The sequence below is a fragment of the Pelodiscus sinensis genome, chromosome 2 (genome assembly GCF_049634645.1).
Source record: "Pelodiscus sinensis isolate JC-2024 chromosome 2, ASM4963464v1, whole genome shotgun sequence".
Taxonomy (NCBI): Eukaryota; Metazoa; Chordata; order Testudines; family Trionychidae; genus Pelodiscus; species Pelodiscus sinensis.
This window is the reverse complement of record NC_134712.1, coordinates 560,232-587,302: the sequence shown is the minus strand read 5'-3', so window position 1 is coordinate 587,302 and position 27,071 is coordinate 560,232. Positions and strand designations below refer to the sequence as shown.

The 27,071-nt window shown below is 59.9% G+C and overlaps 1 long non-coding RNA gene across 1 annotated transcript in view; it reads right to left on the bottom strand.

Moving 5' to 3' along the window:
- Window positions 1-585: 585 nt before the first annotated feature.
- The window catches only part of LOC142826886 (uncharacterized), a 29,230-nt gene continuing 2,744 nt past the window's right edge, over window positions 586-27,071 (bottom strand). Inside the window, exons 2-3 of the long non-coding RNA XR_012901149.1 lie at window positions 9,510-9,597; window positions 586-3,958 (exon numbers count right to left, since the gene is read on the bottom strand). This is a non-coding gene — a long non-coding RNA (uncharacterized LOC142826886). The remainder of the gene's footprint in view (window positions 3,959-9,509; window positions 9,598-27,071) is intronic.

Below are 27,071 nucleotides of genomic sequence, written 5' to 3'. Positions count from 1 at the left end.
GGCTGGTTCCCCCTGCCCACACCAATCTCCCCTGGTCAGCCCTGCTCCCCCAACAACCCCCCAGCCCCACTGCCCCCGTCCAGCCCTGCTTCCGGAAGCTGGTTCTCCTGTCCTCCTCCTCCTGATCTCCCCCAGCAAGCCCCCAGCCTCCCCCGGCCAGCCATGATTCTGCCACCTGCCCTCCCCGATCTCCACGGGACAGCCCTGCTTCCCCCAACCCTGCTTCCACCACCCACCCAGATCTCCGCGGGACAGCCCCGCTACCCCCAACCCTGCTCCCGCCACCCACCTGGATATCCGCGGGACAGCCCCGCTACCCCCAACCCTGCTTCCACCGCCCGCCCAGATCTCCAGAGAACAGCCCTGCTACCACCAACCCTGCTTCCACCGCCTGCCCGGATCTCTGCGGGACAGCCCCGCTACCCCCAACCCTGCTTCCACCACCCACCTCCCCTCATCTCCGCAGGACAGCCATGCTGCCCTCAACCCTGCTTCCTGGTGACCGGTCCCCCCCCCCCCCCACCACCACACACACACACACACACACACACACACACATACACCCCTCCTCCCAGCCCGCTCCGCTCTGCTTCCCTCCTGGCAGCCACGCTGAGGCCCAGTATGTTTTTCCCACAGCCTGGTACGAGGCCACATCCCATAGTTTGGGAAACGCTGTCCTAGAGAGAAAGCAAAGCTGCTGCAGTTCTTGTTCTGGTTGCCCTGCTTCCTTGGACACCACAGCAGTTTATTTGCAGGGGTTTTTTCTGCTTTTCACGGTGGTTTTGGCCGTGGAGCCTGAGCTGCCCCTGAGCAGGCGATGGCCCCACTCTGCCATACTGCAGCTTCTGCTGCAGCTGCATGACTCTGTCATGAATCTCCTGCCCCATATGGACCTGGACCGCACCGAGAAGACCCTCCTCCGGGATGCAGGAGCTCTGTCCTTGCCCCCAAACTTTTTTGGGGACAGGCAGATTTGGAGGCATGAGACAAGTTCAGACTGGTGGGACTGGCTTCTCATGCAGCTCTGGGATGGCAATCACTGGCTCCACAGCTTCTGGATGCGGAAGGCCACATTCCTGAAGCTGTGTGCCTGGCTCACCCCTGCTCTGGAGCACTAGGACTCCCACCTGCGACCCACCATCCCACTGCTGAAGCGGGTCACAATCACCCTGTGGAAGCTGGCCACCCCCAACAGCTACCACTCTATCGGACACCAGTTTGGCGTGGGGAGGTCTACCATTGGGGCTGTCTTGATGGAGGTAAGTCACTGTCGGGAGACAGGCCCTGCTGAGTGGGGGGGTCGAGAAAGGGGGACTTCTAGGCAAGGGCAAGAGGGAGTGGGGGATGGAGTGGCACTTGGAGGCTGCTCAGGGCTGGCCCGAGCCATTCGTGTGCCCCAGCTCATGCATGGCCCCACCCCCAGGCAGCCAGCACAAGCACAGCCCCAGCCCCGGGTGCCTGGCAGCCCCGCGCAGCGCCCCCTATAATGGGGCACCCCGGGCTGTAGCCCAGTCAGTCCATAGCGTAAGCTGGCTCTGAGGCTGCTCCTTGGACACCCCTGCACTGATGCGGGGGAGAGGGGCATCCTGATTAGAGGAGGCGTGGGTTGGAGCAGGGAGGGTTCTCCTCCCAAGCACTTAGGTAACCTGTCTAACTCCCTGGTTTCTGTCTGTCTATTTGTCTCATGCTGAAGGTGGTGAGGGCCATCAATGCGGAGCTGCTGAAGAGGCTCGTCTGTCTTGGGGACCTGGACAACATCATTGCCAGGTTTGCTTCCCTTGGCTTCCTGAACTGCGGAGGAGCCCCTGATGGGACACACATCACAATCCACGCACCGCCCCATCGAGCAGCCCAGTTTATAAACAGGAAAAGCTACTATTTCATGGTGCTGCAGGTCCTCATTGACTACCAGGGACATTTTATGGACATTTGTGTCGGCTGGTCGGGGCAGGCACATGATGTCTGCATATTCCGCAACTCCTACCTGTACCGCAGGTTGCAGGCAGGAACATTTTTCCCCCAGTGGTACCTCGCTCTCGGGGATGTGCAGATACCGGTGTGCATCATGGCCAATGCAGTGTACCCCTGATGCCGTGGCTCATGAAGCCCTACACTGTCCACCTGAACGCAAGCAAGGAGCTTTTCAACACGCATCTTAGCCAGGCTCACATCCAGCTGGAATGCATAAGAACGGCCATACTGGGTCAGACCAAAGGTCCATCTAGCCCAGTATCCTGTCTACCGACAGTGGCCAGCACCAGGTGCCCCAGAGAGAGTGGACCGAAGACAGTGATCAAGCGATTTGTTTCCTGCCATCCCTCTCCAGCTTCTGACAAACAGAGGTCAGGGACACCATTTTATCCCCTGGCTAATAGCCTTTTATGGACCTAACCTCCATGAATTATCTAGCTTCTCTTTAAACTCTATTAAAGTCCTAGCCTTCACAGCCTCCTCTGGCAAGGAGTTCCACAGGTTGACTACACGCTGTGTGAAGAAGAACTTTCTTTTATTAGTTTTAAACCTGCTACCCATTAATTTCATTTGGTGTCTTCTAGTTCTTCTATTTAGGGAACTAATAAATCACTTTTCTTTATCGGCCCTCTCCACACCACTCATGATTTTATATACCTCTATCATATCCCCCCTCAGTCTCCTCTTTTCTGAACTGAAAAGTCCCAGTCGCTTTAACTTCTCCTCATATGGGACCCGTTCCAAACCCCTAATCAGTTTAGTTGCCCTTTTCTGAACCCTTTCCAAGGCCAAAATATCTTTTTTGAGGTGATGCACCTTTGGCCAGCTGAAAGGGAGGTTCTGTTGCCTCCTCACATGCCTGGAGATGGGCAAACGCAACATCCCAAGGTGGTGGCCTCATGTTGCGCTCTCCATAACTTGGTGGAAAGGAAAGGGGAGGCCATCTTGCCAGAGTGGGGGACAGGTCCTGATGGTGAGGGGAGGCAATTTCAGCAGCCCCGGATAGCTGCCATCCGCCAGGCTCACGAGGCTGGTGTCCGAATCTGGGAGGCCCTGAGGGAGAGATTCTCAGAAGGAGCCCACTCTGACTCTGCCCAGGGCCTCCCCCATGGGAGGTTTGGCTTGGCCCATCCCTACCTTTCCCTCCACAACCCTCACTTTCTTCCCATTAAGAAGACATATAAGACCCAGTGTTCTTTGTAAACAGAAATTTGTTTTATTAGAAACACTAGCAGTAAAGAAAATGTGCGAACTGTTTAACAAAACTTTATCTTTTAACTGTTTATAAACAAAGTAAATCTGTCAGTCAAAAATAAAAGATTTTGTAACATAACTGAAATGTCCTTTAATTGGGGTGGTAAGGGACTGAAAACTTGGATGGGGGAGGGGGGCTGAAAACATGGAGGGAGAAGGGAGCTCAAGTAGGCCGCTGCTTCCCTGATCGCAGGGTGCTGCCACCTTCCTGCAGCCTGGCATCACCACGGCCTTGGGATTGGGTAGAGTGAGAGTCAGTCCTGGCCTGGGCAGGATGTGGGGGGGGGGGCAGCTGTTGGGCCTGTGAGAGCTCGGGAGCTAGAGGGGCTCGGGGGGAAGAGGGGGCTGGAGGAGCAGGAGCGGCTGGGGAGGAAGAGAGGGCTGGAGGAGCAGGAGGGGCTGGGAGAAGGGGGGGCCAGAGGGGCAGGAGGGGCTGGAGGAGCAGGGGCCTGGCATGCTGGAGGAGTAGTGCCCATGACAGAGGCAGGCAAGGTGAAGATCTCCCGCATTATGGCACAGATGGCAGTGCGCTACTGGACCAGCTCATCCAGCAGCCTGGTGCGCCACTCAGCCTCTGCCTCCGTCCTCTGCTGGAGGGTCCTGTTCAGGTCCTGCAGGGCCATTATGTGCTCCCTCAGCAGGTCCGTGTAGACACGCCATTGCCTGCAGGTGCCACGGGTTCGGGATGGTGGTGGGATAGGTGTGGTGCTCACCTGTTGGGTAGAGGATCCAGCTGTGGAGTAAAAGAAGAGGAGACAATCAATGTCGATGTGTGCACCCCTGCTGTCCCCGAGGGCATGCCATGGCTGTCAGGGGCTCTCCTTTAGACAGGAGACTCAGGGGTGTTACACATGACACCGTGTGAGAGTTGGGCAGCGGCGTGAAAGCCTCACGGGGCCCCACAGTGGCAATGGGACTAGATGGCCTTCCACACTGCCAACCCGCCTGTGTGTGGTGACCCCTCAAAGCACTCACCTGATGCTCCCTCCCCGCTGTCCATGGACGCTTGGGGGGCCTCTGGGGTGGAGGACCAGCTCCTGGGAGAGGGTCTCTGCTGCCTCCTCTTCCTCCTCCTCCCCACTGTCCAGGATCTGTTCCAACTCCTGGTAGTAAGGGCAGCTCTCTGGGGCTGCCCCAGTGTGGGAGCTCTGGTCCCAGGCCTTGGCATATCCCTGCCGCAGCTCTTTGACCTTGGCCTTCACTTGTGCCATGGTGGAGGGGTGATGCCCTTTGGTGGTCAGTCCCTGGGCCAGGCGCTCATAGATGTCTGCATTCCTGTGGCGTGTCTGCAGGGCCTGCAGGGCTTCTTCCTGGGACCAGAGCTCCAGCAGGTTTTTTATTTCTGGCCCTAACCAGGCTGGTGTCCACCTTTTGGTGCCCCTGGGTGGGTCCTCCTCTCAATCATGAGAAGGGCCAGGGGGGCCTTGAGGCAGGGACTTGGCTAGCACGGCTGGCATGGGTGCTCTGGCTAGCTGCCAGACAGGAATGACTGTCTGGGTGCCTGTGCCTTTAAGAGGCTGCAGCCAGGTACCACAGAGGTGCTCTACATGTAAAGTCTAGACTGTCCACCAGGGCTTCTTCCTGGAGGCACTTTTTTCCCAACAGAACTGGCTCCCTGCATCCACACACGCCTTTTGTTGACAGAGATCTGTCAACAAAGGCTTTCCTTCCTCATAAAACGAGGTTTACCGCTGTCGACAAAACCACCTCATTCTGTTGATGTACTGTCAACAGAACACGGCGGTAGTCTAGACGCAGGTATAGTTTTTCGAAAAAAGGCCACTTTTTCCAAAAAAAACCCTGTAGTCTAGACACACCCTGAGAGACACGCTTAAAAGGACCCCCCCACATACCCTCCAAACAGCTGTTTCTCTGCTTCTGCTGCATACTTGCCTACGTCTCCAAGGGACAGCAAAGCTTTAGCAGCGCGTGCTCTTGTTGCCCAGATTTTGTTTAGCAGCGCGTGCTCTTGTTGCCCAGAATGCCCAGCATTCTTCTTTGTGACATGGAGCCAGAGCTGCCCCAGGCATCCGATGACCCCATATGGCCATGCTGCAGTTTCTGCAGCAGTTTCTGCAGGCTGCCTTCATGGCCCTCCATGAGCTTGACAGAGCTCATCCTTGAGACCCTCTTCCTGTGTGCAGGAGCAAGACCTTTGCAACTGCACCCCACAGTGGAGAGACGGTTTTGTAGGCTGGACACCAGTTCCAAATGGTGGCACTGACTGGTTATGGAATGGTGGGATGACCAGCAGTGGCTCCAAATCTTCCGCATTCAGAAAGCCACCTTTTTGGAGCTGTGTGCCTGGCTTACCCCTGCCCTCCAATGATGCGACCACTCACCTGTGGCCCGCTATCCCTCTGGAGAGATCACCATCGCCGTCTGGAAGCTTGCACCCCAGACAGCTGCTGGTCAGTGGGCAACCAGTTCTGTGTGGGGAAATCTACTTTGAGGCCTTCCTCATGGAGGTAAGGCACTGTCGGGCTGCAGTCCCTGCTGGGGGAGTGGAGCCTTGGAAAGGGGGACCCTAGGAAAAGGGGGGGTGAACTGGGGGGAAGCCCCATCTCCAGGGAGTCGTGCCCTCCTCCCCTCACACAGCCCTGCTAGGGAATGGCCTCATAGAGGGTGGCTCTTGGGGTGTTTGGGGGAGTAAGGGAGGGGGTGAGGACCTCCCAAGGGCTCAGGCACTCCCTCTCATTCTCTGTTTTGTGCATTTGTTTGTCTCCTTCTGCAGGTTGTGAGGGCCATCAACTCCATCCAGCTGCGCAGGGTCATCTGCCTGGGAGACCTGGACCTGATCGTTGAAGGATTTGCCACCCTGGGGTTCTCTAACTGCAGTGGCGTGATCGATGAAACCCACATTCCAATCCATGTACCAAGTCATTGAGCAGCCCAATACATAAACTGTAAGGGCTGCTTCTTGATGGTGCTGCAGGTCCTGGTTGACCACCGTGGACAGTTCACTGACATTTTTGTTGGGTGGTTGGGTAGGGTGCACGACACTTGTGTATTCTGAAACTCCAGCCTCAATGGGAAGCTGACACGTGTGACTTTGCAGTTGGAGATGTGCAGATGCCATCATGCATTGTGGGGGATGCGGCCTACCCCTGATGCTGTGGCTGATGAAGTTGTACACTGGCCACCTGATCCCAGCAAGGACCAATTCAGTTCCCTCCTCAGCTCGGCCTGAATCCAGGTGGAGTGCAGCATTGGGCACCTCAAGGCATGGTTCAGGTGCCTTCTTACCTGCCTGGACCTGGGGAAGCACAACATCCCCAAGGTAGTGTTGGCATGTTGTGTCCTCCACACTGTGGAGAGGAAGGAGGAGGCATTCCTACTAGGGTGGGGGACAGAGGCTGGCCATGAAGGGAGGGCTTTCAAGCAGCTGTAGACAGCTGCCATCCACCAGGCCCATCAGTTAGGGGTATGCATCCAGAAGGTCCTGAGGGAGAGTTTCTCTCAAGGACTTCAGTAACTCTCCCCAGGGCCTCCCTACTAGGGGCCTGTGCCTTACTTCAATATCCCTTTCCCACCACAACCCCTCACTTCCCCCCCCTTTCCTGAACACTGAATAAACACACCTATTTTGATTTCAACAAAACATTGTATTTTTCTTTCAATAAAATAAACTGGGGAGGAGGGAGACTGAGAACCTGGAGGGGGGAGGGAAAAGGGGGGCTGAGAAGCTGGAGGAGGGAGGGAAAAGGGGGGACTCAGAGCTGGGAGTGGTGTGGTGGGAGGCTGGAAGTGCCACCTTGGGTCCGGGAACCTTGGCGAACTTGGGGTGGGGTGGGGCCTAGGACAACAAGGGGGTTGACAGGAGAGGGGGGCTGGAACAGGGTCAGGAATGGCATGGGAAGGGGGCATAGGCATCACTTGGGGAGAGAGCAGAGGCATAGCAAGGGGAGGGGGCATGAGCAACACTTGGGGAGGGAGCAGAGGCATAGAATTATAGAATCACAGAATACTGGGACTGGAAGGGACCTCGAGAGGTCATCGAGACCAGTCCCCTGCCCTCATGGCAGGACCAAATACTGTCTAGACCATCCCTGATAGACATTTATCTAACCTACTCTTAAATAGCTCCACAGATGGAAATTCCACAACCTCCCTGGGCAATTTATTCCAGTGTTTGACTACCCTGACAGTTAGGAACTTTTTCCTAATGTCCAATCTAAATCTCCCTTGCTGCAGTTTAAGCCCATTGTTTCTTGTTCTATCCCCAGAGGCCAAGATGAACACGTTTTCTCCCTCCTCTTTATGACACCCTTTTAGATATCTGAAAACTGCTATCATGTCCCCCCTCAATCTTCTCTTTTCTAAACTAAACAGACCTAATTCCTTCAGCCTTTCCTCATAGGTCATGTTCTCTAGACCTTTAATCATTCTCATTGCTCTTCTCTGGACCCTCTCCAATTTCTCCACATCCTTCTTGAAATGCGGTGCCCAGAACTGGATACAATACTCCATCTGGGGAGTGGTATCTCAGGAAGCTGGTCCCTAAACTAAATCAGTACAGACATTGAAAATCCTCAATGTCTGTACTGCTTCTCAGTGGGGGCAAGGACCTCAGCTCGGGGCTTTGGCTGGGGGAGACCAGCAGAGGCCCAACAGGACCGGGTGGTGAGACACCCCAGAGAGTGGGAAGGTAAGTGGCAGTGGCTATGTCAGCACCCCATCAGTCATCCTTGAGGGGTCGTCTCTGATTGCACTCTGTCACACCCTCCCCACCATCAGAGGATGCCTGAGACATGTCCAGGCCAGGTGTACCGGCTCCAGGGTAAGCATCGCAGTGCTGGCCGTGTCCTCATCCTGCCCCTGCTGTCCCTCGTCCTCCTCCTCAGTGAGCTCCTGGTGGCTGACAACAGGCATTTTGAGCCCCGAGTCCACCACCATGGGTGAGGAAAGGGCTTCCCCGCTCACCAAGATCTGATGGAGCTCCTGGTAATAGGGGCAGGAGTGGGGTCCTGCCCTGGAGTGAGAGCCGCACTCCCTGGCCCTTGCACAGGCCTGGCAGAGCTCTTTGACTTTACTCCAGACCTGCTCTAAGGTCTCGGGAGTTGGGGGCAGGGGAGAGGGTTGTCCCTGTGTCACCAGGTCCTCAGCCATGTACCCATAGATACCGGTGTTTCAGTGCTGGGAGAGGAGATCCTGCAGGGTCGCCTCTTCCCCCCACAGCCCGAGGAGGGACAGGATCTCCGCTCTGGACCAGGAGAGCGCACATTGTTTGCTACCACTGGCAGGGTCCTGGGAGCCCTGGTGGTGCTCCCTGTGAGGGTCAGGAAGGTGTCAGGGGGCTTGTTGCTGGGCCACAGATGCCTGTGGCAGGGAGAGCTGTGCAGTCAGGTGCTGCTCCCAGGGCCAGATTCCTGCACACAAGGCTTGTCCAGGGTACCTGCAGCTTTAAGAGCTGACATGAGACTGGAACTATAAAGTTGTGATTGGTTTGGACGGAATGTCCACCAGGACACCTGGAGGCCTCTTCTTTCGAAAAAAAAACCCCTCCTCTTCCGCATCCACATGTGCCTTTTTCCAAAAGAGCTCTTTCGGAAAAAAGCTTCTTCCTCCTAGAAAGAGGTTTACCACTGTTGGAAAAACCCCTCCGTTCTTTTGACTGTCATAGAATCATAGAATACTGACAGAGACCAGAAACTTCAGGATCTCTACCAACCATTGATAAACCTCAGATGCCCACCCAGAGAAATAAAAAAGCAAATTGAAAGAGCCAGACGAATATCTAGAAACCATCTACTTCAAGACAGACCCAAGAAAACCAACAATAGAACACCACTTGTTATCACCTACAGCCCCCAACTTAAACCTGTCCAACACATTATCAATAAACTACAGCCTATAATGGAACAGGATACTAAACTCCAAGAGGCTCTGGGAGACAGACCCAGAGTCTTCTATAGACAACCAACTCACCTCAAGATGATTCTTACCAACAACCACAGGACATACCACACTAATACCAACGCTGGTACCTTCCCTTGCAACAAACCCCGTTGCCAGCTTTGTCCACATATTCACTCTGCTGATACCATTATTGGACCTAACCAAGTGAGTTATAAGATCAAGAACACATATTCCTGCTCATCCAGAAATATAATTTATGCTATCATGTGCCGAAAGTGTTCATCTGCTATGTACATTGGACAAACGTCTCAGATACTTCGCCAAAGAATCAATGCCCACAAAACAGATATTAGATAGGATCACAAAGAAAAAACAGTTTCTTGCCATTTCAACCAGGAAGGACATTGTCTCAACGACTTGATTACCTGCATCCTGCTTCAAAGACCTTTTCAGACCACACTTGAAAGAGAATCCTCTGAACTGTCATTCATGCTTAAATTCGACACTTTACGCCTAAGTTTAAACAAAGACATTAATTATCTTACCCATTACAAAGATAGCTTCCCCAATTATCACCTCTAATATCATTAGCTCACAGACATTTACCTCTCCCCGCCCCCATCTCCCTTCTGTTCTGAAATTTGATTTGTCCTTTTCATATGTGTTCATTTTTTTAAATTGTATCCTTTGGTATATATGGTCGTGACAATTTTCTTCCACTATTTGATCTGAGGAAGTGGGTCTGGCCCACTAAAGTTCATCACCTAATAAACCATCTTGTTAGTCTTTAAAGTGCTACATAGTCCTGTTTTTTGTTTGAGCTACACCAGACTAACACGCCTACATTTCTATCAATAGAATACTAGGACTGCAAGGGACCGCAAGAGTTCATCGAGTCCAGTCCCCTGCCCTCATGGCAGGACCAAATACTGTCTAGACCATCCCTGATAGACATTTATCTAACCTACTCTTAAATAGCTCCACAGATGGAAATTCCACAACCTCCCTGGGCAATTTATTCCAGTGTTTGACTACCTTGACAGTTAGGAACTTTTTCCTAATGTCCAACCTAAAGCTCCCTTGCTGCAGTTTAAGCCCATTCCTTCTTGTTCTGTCCTCAGAGGCCAAGATGAACAAGTTTTCTCCCTCGTCTTTATGACACCCTTTTAGATACCTGAAAACTGCTATCATGTTCCCCCTCAATCTTCTCTTTTCTAAACTAAACAAACCCAATTCTTGTCAGCCTTCCTTCATAGATCATGTTCTCTAGACCTTTAATCATTCTTGTTGCTCTTCTCTGGACGCTCTCCAATTTCTCCACATCCTTCTTGATATGCGGTGCCCAGAACTGGCTACAATACTCCAGCTGAGGCCTAACCAACACAGAGTTGAGTGGAAGAATGACTTCTCGTGTCTTGCTCACAACACACCTGTTAATGCATCCCAGAATCATGTTTGCTTTTTTTGCAACAGCATCACACTACTGACTCATTCAGCTTGTGGTCCACTATAACCCCTAGATCCCTTTCTGCCGTACTCCTTCCTAGACAATCGCTTCCCATTCTGTAGGTGTGAAACTGATTGTTCCTTCCTAAGTGGAGCACTTTGCATTTGTCTTTATTAAACTTCATCCTGTTTACCTCAGACCATTTCTCCAATTTGTCCAGATCATTTTGAATTATGACCCTATCCTTCAGATTAGTCGCAACCCCTCCCAGCTTGGTATCATCTGCAAACTTAATAAGCGTACTTTCTATGCCAATATCTAAATCGTTGATGAAGATATTAAACAGAGCCGGTCCCAAAACAGACCCCTGTGGAACCCCACTTGTTATGCCTTTCCAGCAGGATTGTGCACCATTAATAATTACACTCTGAGTACGGTTGTCCAGCTAGTTATGCACCCACCTTATAGTAGCCACATCTAAGTTGTATTTGCCTAGTTTATTGATATGAATATCATGTGAGACCATATCAAACGCCTTACTAAACTCTAGGTATACCACATCCACCGCTTCTCCCTTATCCACAAGACTCGTTATCCTATCAAAGAAAGCTATCAGATTGGTTTGACATGATTTGTTCTTTACAAATCCATGCTGGCTGTTTCCTCTCACCTTGCCACTTTCCAAGCGTTTACAGACGATTTCCTTAATTACTTGCTCCACTATCTTCCCTGGCACAGAAGTTAAACTAACTGGTCTGTAGTTTCCTGGGTTGTTCCCATTTCCCTTTTTATAAATGGGCACTATATTTGCCCTTTTCCCGTCTTCTGGAATCTCTCCCGTCTCCCATGATTTTACAAAGATGATAGCTAGAGGCTCAGATACCTCCTCTATCAGCTCCTTGAGTATTCTGTCAAAGGAACATAATAGCAATGTGGACGTAAGTGTAGTTTTTCTGGAAAAACGGGCATGTTTCTGGAAAAACGCTGCAGTGGAGACATACCCTCAGAGAGTGGTTATCAATGGTTCACATTCATGCCGGAAAGGCATAACAAATGGGGTTCATCAATGATTTAGATAATGTCATAGTGAGTACACTTATAGGCTACGTCTAGACTGGCATGATTTTCCGCAAATGCTTTTAACGGAAAAGTTTTTCCATTAAAAGCATTTGCGGAAAAGAGCGTCTAGATTGGCACTTTTTGCGGAAAAGCGTCCGTGACAATCTAGATGCGGTTTTGTGCAAGAAAGCCCCGATTGCCATTTTTGCCATCGGGGCTTTTTTGCTCAAAACAGTTTTCAGCTATCTATACTGGCCCTCTTGTGCAAAAACATTTCTGGAAAAGGGCTTTTGCCCGAACAGGAGCATCAAAGCATTTGCACAAGAAGCACTGATTTCGGACAGTAGAATATCAGTACTTTTGTGCAAAATCAAGCGGCCAGTATAGACAGCTGGCAAGTTTATTATATCCCCCCTCAGTCTCCTCTTTTCTAAACTGAAAAGTCCCAGTCTCTTTAACCTCTCCTCCTATGGGACCCGTTCCAACTCCCTAATCATTTTATATTTATTAAATAAATGAGTATAAACTATTTAGTTTTAATGGTGAAAAATATATGTAGCATTTGGATGAAGCTGCAGCTATATGTTAAAGTACTTAGGAATATTTTTTAACTTGTTAGTAAATGGGAAAAACAGAAAATGTTGAAAATAGAAAACATCAATATTATAAACAAAAAGGAAGGTTACAATCTTTGGTTTAAGAAATAGTATGTAAATAGATCTGCTCTGACATTATCGTGCAATATAGAAGAAGCTAAAGAAAAAGCCTAAAGAAGGAAGATCCTTAAAATGTAGTTAATAAAGCAGAATATAATTCAACTTTTACATTTTGGGGGGACATGAAGAGTAGATACCTTTATAGGCACTATGGGGAAAAATAGGCTTTTGGCAGGAGGCACAGGAGAATGGGGTGTGTGGTACCTGCATAAGGACTGGAGGGAATGAGGGGTTGGTACCTGCATGGGACACTAGGATGTGGAAACAGGCTGGTTGGTCAATATCTGCATGTATTGGGGAAGAGGGTTGGCACCTGCACTGACCCGGAAGGCGGAAAGCAATGGTAGGTACTAGTTTTGCAGGTGGAGTGTGTGTGTGTGTGGGGGGGGACAGGTACAGCACTGGCCTGGCAGGTGAATGGAAGGAAATGGCATCTGCTACCTATGCAGCTGGGATAGATACCTGCACTGGCCCAGCAGGAAAATGAAAGGAAATGGTGTCAGCTACTTGTGCAGGCCACGGGGTGGAGAGGCAGGTACCAGCACTGCCCAGCAGGCAGGAGGAAGGAAATGGTGGGTGGTACCTGTGTGGGCTGGGCAGAAGGCAAATACCTACACTGGCCCGGCTAGTGGGAAGAAGGAAATGGCAGGTGGTACCTGTGCAGGCTGGAGGGGGTGGAGGAGCACAGGGACCCACACTGGCCTGGCAGGCGGGAGTAAGGAAATGGCAGGTGGTACCTGTGTGGGCTGGGGCGGGGCGGGGCGAGAGGTACCCTCACTGGCCCCGCAGACGAATAGAAGGAAATGGCAGCGGGGGGAGGTCGACAGGGATCTGCACTGGCCCGCCAAAAGGAAGGAAGGAAATGGCAGGTGGGACCTGTGTGAGGTGGGGGGAGTGAGGAACCTGCACTGGCCGGGCAGGCGAACAGAAGGAAATGGCGAGTGGTACCTGTGCGGGCTGAGGCGGGGAGGGAGACAGGTACCACAGTGGGCCAGCAGGACGAAGGAAATGGCGGGTGGTACCTGTGCGGGAGCGGGGAGGGGGACAGGTACCACAGTGGCCCAGCAGGCTGAAGGAAATGGCGGGGGGGAACCTATGCGGGAGCGGGGAGGGGAGCAAGTACCACAGTGGCCCAGCAGGCTGAAGGAAATGGCGGGGGGTACCTGTGCGGGAGGCGGGAGGGGGACAGGTACCGCAGTGGCCCAGCAGGACGAAGGAAATGGCGGGGGGTACCTGTGCGGGAGGCGGGAGGGGGACAGGTACCGCAGTGGCCCAGCAGGACGAAGGAAATGGCGGGGGGTACCTGTGCGGGAGGGGGGAGGGGGACAGGAACCGCAGTGGCCCAGCAGGCTGAAGGAAATGACGGGGGGGTACCTGTGCGGGAGCGGGGAGGGGGACAGGTACCACAGTGGCCCAGCAGGACGAAGGAAATGCCAGGGGGGTACCTGTGCGGGAGCGGAGAGGGGGACAGGTACCACAGTGGCCTAGCAGGATGAAGGAAATGGCGGGGGGGTACCTGTGCGGGAGTGGAGAGGGGGACAGGTACCACAGTGGCCCAGCAGGCTGAAGGAACTGGCGGGTGGTACCTGTGCGGGAGCGGGGAGGGGGACAGGTACCACAGTGGCCCAGCAGGCTGAAGGAAATGGCGGGGGGGGTACCTGTGCGGGAGGGGGGAGGGGGACAGGTACCGCAGTGGCCTAGCAGGACGAAGGAAATGGCAGGGGGTACCTGTGCGGGAGGGGGGAGGGGGACAGGTACCACAGTGGCCCAGCAGGCCGAAGGAAATGGCGGGGAGGTACCTGTGCGGGAGGGGGGAGGGGGACAGGTACCACAGTGGCCCAGCAGGACGAAGGAAATGGCGGGGGGGTACCTGTGCGGGAGTGGGGAGGGGGACAGGTACCGCAGTGGCCCAGCAGGACGAAGAAAATGGCGGGGGGTACCTGTGCGGGAGGGAGGAGGGGGACAGGTACCAAAATGGCCCAGCAGGCTGAAGGAAATGGCGGGGGGGGGTACCTGTGCGGGAGGGGGGAGGGGCACAGGTACCACAGTGGCCCAGCAGGCTGAAGGAAATGGCGGGGGGGTACCTGTGCGGAGGGGGGAGGGGGACAGGTACCACAGTGGCCCAGCAGGAAGAAGGAAATGGCGGGGGGTACCTGTGCGGGAGAGGGGAGGGGGACAGGTACCACAGTGGCCCAGCAGGAAGAAGGAAATGGCGGGGGGGTACCTGTGCGGGAGGGGGGAAGGGGGACAGGTACCACAGTGGCCCAGCAGGAAGAAGGAAATGGCGGGGGGTACCTGTGCAGGAGGGGGGAGGGGCACAGGTACCACAGTGGCCCAGCAGGAAGAAGGAAATGGCGGGGGGTACCTGTGCGGGAGGGGGGAGGGGCACAGGTACCACAGTGGCCCAGCAGGAAGAAGGAAATGACGGGGGGTACCTGTGCAGGAGGGGGGAGGGGCACAGGTACCACAGTGGCCCAGCAGGCTGAAGGAAATGGCGGGGGGTACCTGTGCGGGAGCGGGGAGGGGGACAGGTACCGCAGTGGCCCAGCAGGACGAAGGAAATGGCGGGGGGGGTACCTGTGCGGGAGGGGGGAGGGGGACAGGTACCACAGTGGCCCAGCAGGACGAAGGAAATGGCAGGGGGTACCTGTGCGGGAGGGGGGAGGGGGACAGGTACCACAGTGGCCCAGCAGGAAGAAGGAAATGGCGGGGGGGTACCTGTGCGGGAGGGGAGAGGGGGACAGGTACCCCAGTGGCCCAGCAGGCTGAAGGAAATGGCGGGGGGGTACCTGTGCGGGAGCGGGGAGGGGCACAGGTACCACAGTGGCCCAGCAGGAAGAAGGAAATGGCGGGGGGGTACCTGTGCGGGAGCGGGGAGGGGGACAGGTACCGCAGTGGCCCAGCAGGCTGAAGGAAATTGCGGGGGGTACCTGTGCGGGAGGGGGGAGGGGCACAGGTACCACAGTGGCCCAGCAGGAAGAAGGAAATGGCGGGGGGGGGGTACCTGTGCGGGAGTGGGGATCGGGACAGGTACCACAGTGGCCCACCAGGAAGAAGGAAATGGCGGGGGGGTACCTGTGCGGGAGGGGGGAGGGGGGAGGGGGACAGGTACCACAGTGGCCCAGCAGGACGAAGGAAATGGCGGGGGGGGTACCTGTGCGGGAGTGGGGAGGGGCACAGGTACCACAGTGGCCCAGCGGGAAGAAGGAAATGGCAGGGGGGTACCTGTGCGGGAGGAGGGAGGGGAACAGGTACCACAGTGGCCCAGCAGGACGAAGGAAATGGCGGGGGGGTACCTGTGCGGGAGGGGGGAGGGGCACAGGTACCCCAGTGGCCCAGCAGGCTGAAGGAAATGGCGGGGGGTACCTGTGCGGGAGCGGGGAGGGGGACAGGTACCGGAGTGGCCCAGCAGGACGAAGGAAATGGCGGGGGGGTACCTGTGCGGGAGGGGGGAGGGGGACAGGTACCACAGTGGCCCAGCAGGACGAAGGAAATGGCGGGGGGGTACCTGTGCGGGAGGGGGGAGGGAGACAGGTACCACAGTGGCCCAGCAGGACGAAGGAACTGGCGGGGGGGTACCTGTGCAGGAGGGGAGAGGGGGGACAGGTACCGCAGTGGCCCAGCAGGCTGAAAGAAATGGCGGGGGGGGTACCTGTGCGGGAGGGGGGAGGGGCACAGGTACCACAGTGGCCCAGCAGGAAGAAGGAAATGGCGGGGGGGTACCTGTGCGGGAGCGGGGAGGGGGACAGGTACCGCAGTGGCCCAGGAGGCTGAAGGAAATTGTGGGGGGGTACCTGTGCGGGAGGGGGGAGGGGCACAGGTACCACAGTGGCCCAGCAGGAAGAAGGAAATGGCGGGGGGGTACCTGTGCGGGAGTGGGGAGGGGCACAGGTACCACAGTGGCCCTGCAGGAAGAAGGAAATGGCGGGGGGGTACCTGTGCGGGAGGAGGGAGGGGGACAGGTACCACAGTGGCCCAGCAGGACGAAGGAAATGGCGGGGGGGGTACCTGTGCGGGAGGGGGGAGGGGGACAGGTACCACAGTGGCCCAGCAGGACGAAGGAAATGGCGGGGGGGTACCTGTGCGGGAGGCGGAAGGGGGACAGGTACCACAGTGGCCCAGCAGGCTGAAGGAAATGGCGGGGGGGTACCTGTGCGGGAGGGTGGAGGGGGACAGGTACCACAGTGGCCCAGCAGGCTGAAGGAAATGGCGGGGGGGTACCTGTGCGGGAGGGGGGAGGGGCACAGGTACCACAGTGCCCCAGCAGGAAGAAGGAAATGGCGGGGGGGACCTGTGCGGGAGGGGGGAGGGAGACAGGTACCACAGTGGCCCAGCAGGCTGAAGGAAATGGCGGGGGGGTCCCTGTGTGGGAGGGGGGAGGGGCACAGGTACCACAGTGGCCCAGCAGGCTGAAGGAAATGGCGGGGGGGTACCTGTGCGGGAGGGGGGAGGGGGACAGGTACCACAGTGGCCCAGCAGGAAGAAGGAAATGGCGGGGGGGTACCTGTGCGGGAGGAGGGAGGGGGACAGGTACCACAGTGGCCCAGCAGGAAGAAGGAAATGGCAGGGGGTACCTGTGCGGGGGGGGGGGAGCAGCACAGGTACCACAGTGGCCCAGCAGGAAGAAGGAAATGGCGGGGGGGGGGTACCTGTGCGGGAGGGGGGAGGGGGACAGGTATCGCAGTGGCCCAGCAGGAAGAAGGAAATGGCGGGGGGGTACCTGTGCGGGACGGGGGAGGGGGACAGGTACCGCAGTGGCCCAGCAGGCTGAAGGAAATGGCGGGGGGGGGTATCTGTGTGGGAGCGGAGAGGGGGACAGGTACCACAGTGGCCCAGCAGGCTGAAGGAAATGGCGGGGGGGTACCTGTGCGGGAGGGGGAAGGGGGACAGGTACCACAGTGGCCCAGCAGGACGAAGGAAATGGCGGGGGGGTACCTGTGCGGGAGGGGGGAGGGGCACAGGTACCGCACTGGCCCAGCAGGACGAAGGAAATGGCGGGGGGGAACCTATGCGGGAGCGGGGAGGGGCACAGGTACCGCAGTGGCCCAGCAGGACGAAGGAAATGGCGGGTGGTACCTGTGCGGGAGGGGGGGAGGGGGACAGGTACCGCAGTGGCCCAGCAGGACGAAGGAAATGGCGGGGGGGTACCTGTGCGGAAGGGGGGAGGGGGGACAGGTACCACAGTGGCCCAGCAGGACGAAGGAAATGGCGGGTGGTACCTGTGCGGGAGGGGGGAGGGGGACAGGTACCGCTGTGGCCCAGCAGGATGAAGGAAATGGCGGGTGGTACCTGTGCGGGAGGGGGAAGGGGGACAGGTACCACAGTGGCCCAGGAGGCTGAAGGAAATGGCGGGGGGGTACCTGTGCGGAAGGGGGGAGGGGGGACAGGTACCGCAGTGGCCCGGCAGGCCGAAGGAAATGGCGGGGGGGGGTACCTGTGCGGGAGAGGGGAGGGGGACAGGTACCACAGTGGCCCAGCAGGCTGAAGGAAATGGCGGGGGGGGGTACCTGTACGGAAGAGGGGAGGGGGACAGGTACCGCAGTGGCCCGGCAGGCTGAAGGCAATGGCGGGGGGTACCTGTGCGGGAGGAGGGAGGGGCACAGGTACCACAGTGGCCCAGCAGGAAGAAGGAAATGGCGGGGGGGTACCTGTGCGGGAGGGGGGAGGGGGACAGGTACCACAATGGCCCAGCAGGCTGAAGGAAATGGCGGGGGGATACCTGTGCGGGAGGGTGGAGGGGGACAGGTACCACAGTGGCCCAGCAGGACGAAGGAAATGGCAGGGGGTACCTGTGCGGGAGGGGGGAAGGGGGACAGGTACCACAGTGGCCCAGCAGGAAGAAGGAAATGGCGGGGGGGTACCTGTGCGGGAGGGGAGAGGGGGACAGGTACCCCAGTGGCCCAGCAGGACGAAGGAAATGGCGGGGGGGTACCTGTGCGGGAGCAGGGAGGGGCACAGGTACCACAGTGGCCCAGCAGGAAGAAGGAAATGGCGGGGGGGTACCTGTGCGGGAGCGGGGAGGGGGACAGGTACCGCAGTGGCCCAGCAGGCTGAAGGAAATTGCGGGGGGTACCTGTGCGGGAGGGGGGAGGGGCACAGGTACCACAGTGGCCCAGCAGGAAGAAGGAAATGGCGGGGGGGGGTACCTGTGCGGGAGTGGGGATCGGGACAGGTACCACAGTGGCCCACCAGGAAGAAGGAAATGGCGGGGGGGTACCTGTGCGGGAGGGGGGAGGGGGGAGGGGGACAGGTACCACAGTGGCCCAGCAGGACGAAGGAAATGGCGGGGGGGTACCTGTGCGGGAGTGGGGAGGGGCACAGGTACCACAGTGGCCCAGCAGGAAGAAGGAAATGGCAGGGGGGTACCTGTGCGGGAGGAGGGAGGGGAACAGGTACCACAGTGGCCCAGCAGGACGAAGGAAATGGCGGGGGGGTACCTGTGCGGGAGGGGGGAGGGGCACAGGTACCCCAGTGGCCCAGCAGGCTGAAGGAAATGGCGGGGGGTACCTGTGCGGGAGCGGGGAGGGGGACAGGTACCGCAGTGGCCCAGCAGGACGAAGGAAATGGCGGGGGGGTACCTGTGCGGGAGGGGGGAGGGGGACAGGTACCACAGTGGCCCAGCAGGACGAAGGAAATGGCGGGGGGTACCTGTGCGGGAGGGGGGAGGGAGACAGGTACCACAGTGGCCCAGCAGGACGAAGGAACTGGCGGGGGGGTACCTGTGCAGGAGGGGAGAGGGGGACAGGTACCGCAGTGGCCCAGCAGGCTGAAAGAAATGGCGGGGGGGTACCTGTGCGGGAGGGGGGAGGGGCACAGGTACCACAGTGGCCCAGCAGGAAGAAGGAAATGGCGGGGGGGTACCTGTGCGGGAGCGGGGAGGGGGACAGGTACCGCAGTGGCCCAGGAGGCTGAAGGAAATTGCGGGGGGTACCTCTGCGGGAGGGGGGAGGGGCACAGGTACCACAGTGGCCCAGCAGGACGAAGGAAATGGCGGGGGGGTACCTGTGCGGGACTGGGGAGCGGGACAGGTACCACAGTGGCCCAGCAGGAAGAAGGAAATGGCGGGGGGGTACCTGTGCGGGAGGGGGAAGGGGGACAGGTACCACAGTGGCCTAGCAGGACGAAGGAAATGGCGGGGGGGTACCTGTGCGGGAGGGGGGAGGGGCACAGGTACCACAGTGGCCCAGCAGGAAGAAGGAAATGGCGGGGGGGTACCTGTGCGGGAGTGGGGAGGGGCACAGGTACCACAGTGGCCCTGCAGGAAGAAGGAAATGGCGGGGGGGTACCTGTGCGGGAGGAGGGAGGGGGACAGGTACCACAGTGGCCCAGCAGGACGAAGGAAATGGCGGGGGGGTACCTGTGCGGGAGGGGGGAGGGGGACAGGTACCACAGTGGCCCAGCAGGACGAAGGAAATGGCGGGGGGGTACCTGTGCGGGAGGCGGAAGGGGGACAGGTACCACAGTGGCCCAGCAGGCTGAAGGAAATGGCGGGGGGGGTACCTGTGCGGGAGGGTGGAGGGGGACAGGTACCACAGTGGCCCAGCAGGCTGAAGGAAATGGCGGGGGGGTACCTGTGCGGGAGGGGGGAGGGGCACAGGTACCACAGTGCCCCAGCAGGAAGAAGGAAATGGCGGGGGGGTACCTGTGCGGGAGGGTGCAGGGGGAAAGGTACCACAATGGCCCAGCAGGCTGAAGGAAATGGCGGGGGGGTACCTGTGCGGGAGGGGGGAGGGGCACAGGTACCACAGTGGCCCAGCAGGAAGAAGGAAATGGCGGGGGGGACCTGTGCGGGAGGGGGGAGGGAGACAGGTACCACAGTGGCCCAGCAGGCTGAAGGAAATGGCGGGGGGGTCCCTGTGTGGGAGGGGGGAGGGGCACAGGTACCACAGTGGCCCAGCAGGCTGAAGGAAATGGCGGGGGGGGTACCTGTGCGGGAGGGGGGAGGGGGACAGGTACCACAGTGGCCCAGCAGGAAGAAGGAAATGGCAGGGGGTACCTGTGCGGGGGGGGGGAGCAGCACAGGTACCACAGTGGCCCAGCAGGAAGAAGGAAATGGCGGGGGGGGGGGTACCTGTGCGGGAGGGGGGAGGGGGACAGGTATCGCAGTGGCCCAGCAGGAAGAAGGAAATGGCGGGGGGGTACCTGTGCGGGAGGGGGGAGGGGCACAGGTACCGCAGTGGCCCAGCAGGCTGAAGGAAATGGCGGGGGGGGTATCTGTGTGGGAGCGGAGAGGGGGACAGGTACCACAGTGGCCCAGCAGGACGAAGGAAATGGCGGGGGGGTACCTGTGCGGGAGGGGGGAGGGGCACAGGTACCGCACTGGCCCAGCAGGGCGAAGGAAATGGCGGGGGGGAACCTATGCGGGAGCGGGGAGGGGCACAGGTACCGCAGTGGCCCAGCAGGACGAAGGAAATGGCGGGTGGTACCTGTGCGGGAGGGGGGAGGGGGACAGGTACCGCAGTGGCCCAGCAGGACGAAGGAAATGGCGGGGGGGTACCTGTGCGGAAGGGGGGAGGGGGACAGGTACCACAGTGGCCCAGCAGGACGAAGGAAATGGCGGGTGGTACCTGTGCGGGAGGGGGGAGGGGGACAGGTACCGCTGTGGCCCAGCAGGATGAAGGAAATGGCGGGTGGTACCTGTGCGGGAGGGGGGAGGGGGACAGGTACCACAGTGGCCCAGGAGGCTGAAGGAAATGGCGGGGGGGTACCTGTGCGGAAGGGGGGAGGGGGACAGGTACCGCAGTGGCCCGGCAGGCCGAAGGAAATGGCGGGGGGGGGTACCTGTGCGGGAGAGGGGAGGGAGACAGGTACCACAGTGGCCCAGCAGGCTGAAGGAAATGGCGGGGGGGTACCTGTGCGGGAGGGGGGAGGGGCACAGCTACCACAGTGGCCCAGCAGGCTGAAGGAAATGGCGGGGGGGTACCTGTGCGGGAGGGAGGAGGGGGACAGGTACCACAGTGGCCCAGCAGGAAGAAGGAAATGGCGGGGGGGTACCTGTGCGGGAGGGGGGAGGGAGACAGGTACCACAGTGGCCCAGCAGGCTGAAGGAAATGGCGGGGGGGTCCCTGTGCGGGAGGGGGGAGGGGCACAGGTACCACAGTGGCCCAGCAGGAAGAAGGAAATGGCGGGGGGTACCTGTGCGGGAGGGGGGAGGGGGACAGGTACCACAGTGGCCCAGCAGGAAGAAGGAAATGGCGGGGGGTACCTGTGCAGGAGGGGGGAGGGGGACAGGTACCACAGTGGCCCAGCAGGCTGAAGGAAATGGCGGGGGGGGTCCCTGTGCGGGAGGGGGGAGGGGCACAGGTACCACAGTGGCCCAGCAGGCTGAAGGAAATGGCGGGGGGGTCCCTGTGCGGGAGGGGGGAGGGGCACAGGTACCACAGTGGCCCAGCAGGCTGAAGGAAATGGCGGGGGGGTACCTGTGCGGGAGGGGGGAGGGGGACAGGTACCACAGTGGCCCAGCAGGAAGAAGGAAATGGAGGGGGGGTACGTGTGCGGGAGGGGGGAGGGGGACAGGTACCACAGTGGCCCAGCAGGAAGAAGGAAATGGCGGGGGGGTAACTATGCGGGAGGAGGGAGGGGGACAGGTACCACAGTGGCCCAGCAGGAAGAAGGAAATGGCGGGGGGTACCTGTGCGGGGGGGGGGGAGCAGCACAGGTACCACAGTGGCCCAGCAGGAAGAAGGAAATGGCGGGGGGGGTACCTGTGCGGGAGGGGGGAGGGGGAAGGGTATCGCAGTGGCCCAGCAGGAAGAAGGAAATGGCGGGGGGGGGTACCTGTGCGGGAGCGGAGAGGGGGACAGGTACCACAGTGGCCTAGCAGGACGAAGGAAATGGCGGGGGGGTACCTGTGCGGGAGGGGGGAGGGGGACAGGTACCACAGTGGCCCAGCAGGCTGAAGGAAATGGCGGGGGGGGTACCTGTGCGGGAGGGGGGAGGGGCACAGGTACCACAGTGGCCCAGCAGGAAGAAGGAAATGGCGGGGGGGGTACCTGTGCGGGAGGGTGCAGGGGGAAAGGTACCACAATGGCCCAGCAGGCTGAAGGAAATGGCGGGGGGGGTACCTGTGCGGGAGGGGGGAGGGAGACAGGTACCACAATGGCCCAGCAGGCTGAAGGAAATGGCAGGGGGGTACCTGTGCGGGAGGGGGGAGGGGCACAGGTACCACAGTGGCCCAGCAGGCTGAAGGAAATGGCGGGGGGGTACCTGTGCGGGAGGGAGGAGGGGGACAGGTACCACAGTGGCCCAGCAGGCTGAAGGAAATGGCGGGGGGGGTACCTGTGCGGGAGGGGGAAGGGGGACAGGTACCACAGTGGCCCAGCAGGAAGAAGGAAATGGCGGGGGGGTACCTGTGCGGGAGTGGGGAGGGGCACAGGTACCACAGTGGCCCAGCAGGACGAAGGAAATGGCGGGGGGGTACCTGTGCGGGAGGGGGGAGGGGGACAGGTACCACAGTGGCCCAGCAGGCTGAAGGAAATGGCGGGGGGGTACCTGTGCGGGAGGGTGGAGGGGGACAGGTACCACAGTGGCCCAGCAGGCTGAAGGAAATGTCGGGGGGGTACCTGTGCGGGAGGGGGGAGGGGGACAGGTAGCACAGTGGCCCAGCAGGACGAAGGAAATGGCGGGGGGGTACCTGTGCGGGAGGGGGGAGGGGGACAGGTACCATAGTGGCCCAGCAGGCTGAAGGAAATGGCGGGGGGGTACCTGTGCGGGAGGGTGGAGGGGGACAGGTACCACAGTGTCCCAGCAGGCTGAAGGAAATGGCGGGGGGTACCTGTGCGGGAGGGGGGAGGGGCACAGGTACCACAGTGGCCCAGCAGGAAGAAGGAAATGGCGGGGGGGTACCTGTGCGGGAGCGGGGAGGGGGACAGGTACCACAGTGACCCAGCAGGACGAAGGAAATTGCGGGGGGTACCTGTGCGGGAGGGGGGAGGGGCACAGGTACCACAGTGGCCCAGCAGGAAGAAGGAAATGGCGGGGGGGTACCTGTGCGGGAGGGTGCAGGGGGAAAGGTACCACAATGGCCCAGCAGGCTGAAGGAAATGGCGGGGGGGTACCTGTGCGGGAGGGGAGAGGGAGACAGGTACCACAATGGCCCAGCAGGCTGAAGGAAATGGCAGGGGGGTACCTGTGCGGGAGGGGGGAGAGGCACAGGTACCACAGTGGCCCAGCAGGCTGAAGGAAATGGCGGGGGGGTACCTGTGCGGGAGGGAGGAGGGGGACAGGTACCACAGTGGCCCAGCAGGAAGAAGGAAATGGCGGGGGGTACCTGTGCGGGAGGGGGGAGGGAGACAGGTACCACAGTGGCCCAGCAGGAAGAAGGAAATGGCGGGGGGTACCTGTGCGGGAGGGGGGAGGGGGACAGGTACCACAGTGGCCCAGCAGGCTGAAGGAAATGGCGGGGGGGTCCCTGTGCGGGAGGGGGGAGGGGCACAGGTACCACAGTGGCCCAGCAGGCTGAAGGAAATGGCGGGGGGGTCCCTGTGCGGGAGGGGGGAGGGGCACAGGTACCACAGTGGCCCAGCAGGCTGAAGGAAATGGCGGGGGGGTACCTGTGCGGGAGGGGGGAGGGGGACAGGTACCACAGTGGCCCAGCAGGAAGAAGGAAATGGAGGGGGGGTACGTGTGCGGGAGGGGGGAGGGGGACAGGTACCACAGTGGCCCAGCAGGAAGAAGGAAATGGCGGGGGGGTAACTATGCGGGAGGAGGGAGGGGGACAGGTACCACAGTGGCCCAGCAGGAAGAAGGAAATGGCGGGGGGTACCTGTGCGGGGGGGGGGGAGCAGCACAGGTACCACAGTGGCCCAGCAGGAAGAAGGAAATGGCGGGGGGGGTACCTGTGCGGGAGGGGGGAGGGGGAAGGGTATCGCAGTGGCCCAGCAGGAAGAAGGAAATGGCGGGGGGGGGTACCTGTGCGGGAGCGGAGAGGGGGACAGGTACCACAGTGGCCCAGCAGGACGAAGGAAATGGCGGGGGGGTACCTGTGCGGGAGGGGGGAGGGGGACAGGTACCACAGTGGCCCAGCAGGCTGAAGGAAATGGCGGGGGGGTACCTGTGCGGGAGGGGGGAGGGGCACAGGTACCACAGTGGCCCAGCAGGAAGAAGGAAATGGCGGGGGGGTACCTGTGCGGGAGGGTGCAGGGGGAAAGGTACCACAATGGCCCAGCAGGCTGAAGGAAATGGCGGGGGGGTACCTGTGCGGGAGGGGGGAGGGAGACAGGTACCACAATGGCCCAGCAGGCTGAAGGAAATGGCAGGGGGGTACCTGTGCGGGAGGGGGGAGGGGCACAGGTACCACAGTGGCCCAGCAGGCTGAAGGAAATGGCGGGGGGGTACCTGTGCGGGAGGGAGGAGGGGGACAGGTACCACAGTGGCCCAGCAGGCTGAAGGAAATGGCGGGGGGGGGTACCTGTGCGGGAGGGGGAAGGGGGACAGGTACCACAGTGGCCCAGCAGGAAGAAGGAAATGGCGGGGGGGTACCTGTGCGGGAGTGGGGAGGGGCACAGGTACCACAGTGGCCCAGCAGGACGAAGGAAATGGCGGGGGGGTACCTGTGCGGGAGGGGGGAGGGGGACAGGTACCACAGTGGCCCAGCAGGCTGAAGGAAATGGCGGGGGGGGTACCTGTGCGGGAGGGTGGAGGGGGACAGGTACCACAGTGGCCCAGCAGGCTGAAGGAAATGTCGGGGGGGTACCTGTGCGGGAGGGGGGAGGGGGACAGGTAGCACAGTGGCCCAGCAGGACGAAGGAAATGGCGGGGGGGTACCTGTGCGGGAGGGGGGAGGGGGACAGGTACCATAGTGGCCCAGCAGGCTGAAGGAAATGGCGGGGGGGTACCTGTGCGGGAGGGTGGAGGGGGACAGGTACCACAGTGGCCCAGCAGGCTGAAGGAAATGGCGGGGGGTACCTGTGCGGGAGGGGGGAGGGGCACAGGTACCACAGTGGCCCAGCAGGAAGAAGGAAATGGCGGGGGGGTACCTGTGCGGGAGCGGGGAGGGGGACAGGTACCACAGTGGCCCAGCAGGACGAAGGAAATTGCGGGGGGTACCTGTGCGGGAGGGGGGAGGGGCACAGGTACCACAGTGGCCCAGCAGGAAGAAGGAAATGGCGGGGGGGTACCTGTGCGGGAGGGTGCAGGGGGAAAGGTACCACAATGGCCCAGCAGGCTGAAGGAAATGGCGGGGGGGTACCTGTGCGGGAGGGGAGAGGGAGACAGGTACCACAATGGCCCAGCAGGCTGAAGGAAATGGCAGGGGGGTACCTGTGCGGGAGGGGGGAGGGGCACAGGTACCACAGTGGCCCAGCAGGCTGAAGGAAATGGCGGGGGGGTACCTGTGCGGGAGGGAGGAGGGGGACAGGTACCACAGTGGCCCAGCAGGAAGAAGGAAATGGCGGGGGGGTACCTGTGCGGGAGGGGGGAGGGAGACAGGTACCACAGTGGCCCAGCAGGCTGAAGGAAATGGCGGGGGGGTACCTGTGCGGGAGGGGGGAGGGGCACAGGTACCACAGTGGCCCAGCAGGCTGAAGGAAATGGCGGGGGGGTACCTGTGCGGGAGGGGGGAGGGGGACAGGTACCACAGTGGCCCAGCAGGAAGAAGGAAATGGAGGGGGGGTACCTGTGCGGGAGGGGGGAGGGGGACAGGTACCACAGTGGCCCAGCAGGAAGAAGGAAATGGCGGGGGGGTAACTATGCGGGAGGAGGGAGGGGGACAGGTACCACAGTGGCCCAGCAGGAAGAAGGAAATGGCGGGGGGTACCTGTGCGGGGGGGGGGGGAGCAGCACAGGTACCACAGTGGCGCAGCAGGAAGAAGGAAATGGCGGGGGGGGTACCTTTGCGGGAGGGGGGAGGGGGAAGGGTATCGCCGTGGCCCAGCAGGAAGAAGGAAATGGCGGGGGGGGTACCTGTGCGGGAGCGGAGAGGGGGACAGGTACCACAGTGGCCCAGCAGGACGAAGGAAATGGCGGGGGGGGTACCTGTGCGGGAGGGGGGAGGGGCACAGGTACCGCAGTGGCCCAGCAGGACGAAGGAAATGGCGGGGGGTACCTGTGCGGGAGGGGGGAGGGGGACAGGTACCATAGTGGCCCAGCAGGCTGAAGGAAATGGCGGGGGGGTACCTGTGCGGGAGGGGGGAGGGGCACAGGTACCGCAGTGGCCCAGCAGGACGAAGGAAATGGCGGGGGGGTACCTGTGCGGGAGAGGGGAGGGGGACAGGTACCACAGTGGCCCAGCAGGAAGAAGGAAATGGCGGGGGGTACCTGTGCGGGAGGGGGGAGGGGGACAGGTACCACAGTGGCCCAGCAGGAAGAAGGAAATGGCGGGGGGTACCTGTGCGGGAGGGAGGAGGGGGACAGGTACCACAGTGGCCCAGCAGGACGAAGGAAATGGCGGGGGGGTACCTGTGCGGGAGGGGGGAAGGGGCACAGGTACCACAGTGGCCCAGCAGGCTGAAGGAAATGGCGGGGGGGTACCTGTGCGGGAATGGGGAGGGGGACAGGTACCACAGTGGCCCAGCAGGCTGAAGGAAATGGCGGGGGGGTACCTGTGCGGGAGGGGGGAGGGGGACAGGTACCACAGTGGCCCAGCAGGACGAAGGAAATGGGTGGGGGTACCTGTGCGGGAGGGGGGAGGGGCACAGGTACCACAGTGGCCCAGCAGGACGAAGGAAATGGCGGGGGGGGGGGTACCTGTGCGGGAGGAGGGAGGGGGACAGGTACCACAGTGGCCCAGCAGGACGAAGGAAATGGCGGGGGGGTACCTGTGCGGG